Source organism: Gymnoscopelus braueri (genome assembly GCF_963280865.1).
Source record: "Gymnoscopelus braueri genome assembly, chromosome: 21".
NCBI lineage: Eukaryota > Metazoa > Chordata > Actinopteri > Myctophiformes > Myctophidae > Gymnoscopelus > Gymnoscopelus braueri.
The window spans coordinates 49672904-49675403 of NC_137623.1; the positions used below are offsets into that span (position 1 = coordinate 49672904).

Sequence of the window (2500 nt, forward strand, 5' to 3'; positions counted from 1 at the left end):
AGAACCAAGAACTGTCAAATATAAGGGAGTAAATACAGTATGAATACTAGCATAATTATGCTTCTCTGCGAACAGGTTTCTGCCAGGCCGGGTTGCCTACCCAGGGCCCACAAACTTTGGAAGGTAGCCAATTGAAATGAGACTAATACATCTTATAACAGGACAATTTGAACAATTCTGGGTGGAGGTTCTTACTTGGTGTACTGGGTGTGCGTGCCAAGTTTCTCGCCGTGTTGCACTTTTCTTTGCAGAACACAGTTTTTGCTACCACTCCTACCAATTTTGTACCAAAAACCAATCACTCCTACCAAACCTCACCAAAACTAGTACACCTTATCTCTGGGGTAATGTGATCCAGAAGTATGAGTTTGATTTGCGGGCCCTGGGTAGGCAACCCGGCCTGGCGGAGACCTGTGCTCAGAGGAGCATACTTATATGAACACAGCTATGCTGTAAAAGTGTGAAAAACATACATGAATTTCATTTCAATTCGCTGAACTTTCATGTCCATCTCCCACATTTCTAACGCTCTCTCTCTCTCTCTCTCTCTCTCTCTCTCTCTCTCTCTCTCTCTCTCTCTCTCTCTCTCTCTCTCTCTCTCTGTGTGTCTCTATGTCTCTCTCTCAGGAATGGAGGGGGTCGTAGCGGGGTGTTTTGTGCGATCAGCATTGTGTGTCAGATGCTGAAGCAGCAGAGAGCCGTGGATGTTTTCCACGCTGTCAAAACTCTGAGGAACAACAAACCAAACATGGTCGACCTGCTGGTGAGACACACACACACGCGCACACGCATACGCACACGCGCAAACACATACAGGACACTTACAGGAGTAAATTATCCTATGATTTCATTATTAAGTTATGGTGTCATATAATGGTTTCATTAGCAGTAACCACACCTACACCATGTTACTTTAATCACTGTTACTGATTATTTCTCTCTCTCTCTCTCTCTCTCTCTCTCTCTCTCTCTCTCTCTCTCAGGACCAGTATAAATTCTGTTATGATGTGGCTCTGGAGTGTCTCACTTCTACTTAGTATCTCCCCCCCCCTCTCATCTCTTCTCAACTCTTCTCATCTCTTCTCAACTCCTCTCCTCTCCTATCATGTCAGCACTGAGTAGAAGGAGGTGAACTACTGTCTGAAAACAAGATAACAAGACAACAAGAAACACACACACATAATGGGAAGGCCCCCAACACACACACTATTCTCGGTTGTCGATGGAACGCAAAAAAGACTAACTTTTCCTCGCACAACTGTTGTCACGACTACACTATTATTATTATTATTACTATTATTATTATTACAAAAACCTTTCTGAACTTCACGGTTGAAACTTTATTGCTGTGTGTTTTTCTGTTTTATTACACTGTAAGGAGAGAGAGAGAGAGAGGTGAATTTTTTTTATCTTTCGGACCCCAACATACACTTTAAAATTCTCAGGGTTAATTTAACTCTGAGAATGTATTGACGGAGCCAAATGGACCATTTGGCTCTGTTCATGCATTCTCAGAGTTATAGACCCCATTTGGTTCCATTCCAGAATGAACCAATCAGCAAACAGAAGTGTCTGCATTCCCTAGAATGAATTCACTCTGGATAAGAACTCCTGGAAGTACCGCCTGCTATAGGAAGTTATGTTGATGCTGTTGCAGATCTGTGTACGTTCCCAGGGCATGGAAACCATGTTGCGATTGGTTAGAAAAAGACTTTCAGCTGTAGTTCTTTCCCAGGTGTTTCTCCATGTTGAGGTGTGATGAGGCTGCTATCGAGGTTAGGTTTGCTATGGAAAAAATATTACAACATTTTCTGATCGGTTGAGCTTGGATCTGATCGGGCCTTCAGAGTGAAGCTGTTTATAATGTAAATATTAGAACAGATATTTATTCCTTCTGTTGATGATATTATCAGTATTGTTATTCTTATTGTTGTTTTTTCCTCATTTTTATTATTATTGCTGTTATACTTGTGAAGCACACGGACACAGACAATCATGTGTTTTTAATTGATTCATCACCAGATTCGGACATGATATACACACTGGTCAGACACAAGTTAATCCAGGCATTTGATTGGTCAAACACTGGATCCAAAATGAATCAATGCATTTGCTTGGTCAAAGACTAAGTCAATCCATGCATTTTATTGTTCAAACACTAGATCCCAAAGTTAATCCATGCATTTGATTGGTCAAAGACTGGATCCTAAAGTTAATCCAGGTGTTTGACTGGTCAAAGACTGGATCCTAAAGTTAATCCAGGTGTTTGACTGGTCAAAGGCCAGATCCTAAAGTTAATCCACGCGTTTCATTTGTTAGTTCAACCAGGTGGTGAGAGCTCTGAGGGATTCAATAAATAGTTTTTAACTGGTCTGTCTGTCTGTCTGACAGCCACATGGACTCATGGGAAATGTAGTTTTGTTGATGTGATCCCATTGGCTAAACATGGCATTGATGACATTGTGGGAAAAATATATTGTTTTGTTTTCTACTCTGTTTT

At 41.2% G+C, this 2500-nt stretch overlaps 1 protein-coding gene and 1 pseudogene across 2 annotated transcripts in view; both read left to right on the top strand.

The window, feature by feature from the left end:
- Positions 1–2500, top strand: part of LOC308077380 (receptor-type tyrosine-protein phosphatase mu-like) — a 261491-nt gene that overhangs the window by 258088 nt on the left and 903 nt on the right. Inside the window, exon 39 of the transcript XR_013932396.1 lies at positions 2199–2500. This exon is cut by the window's right edge and continues 903 nt beyond it. The gene's annotated coding sequence lies outside the window, so the exon portion shown is untranslated. The remainder of the gene's footprint in view (positions 1–2198) is intronic.
- The window catches only part of LOC308077033 (receptor-type tyrosine-protein phosphatase mu-like), a 65592-nt pseudogene that overhangs the window by 62580 nt on the left and 512 nt on the right, over positions 1–2500 (top strand). Inside the window, exons 24-25 of the transcript XR_013935035.1 lie at positions 628–763; positions 984–2500. The exon at positions 984–2500 is cut by the window's right edge and continues 512 nt beyond it. The product of XR_013935035.1 is annotated as a receptor-type tyrosine-protein phosphatase mu-like (transcript). The remainder of the gene's footprint in view (positions 1–627; positions 764–983) is intronic.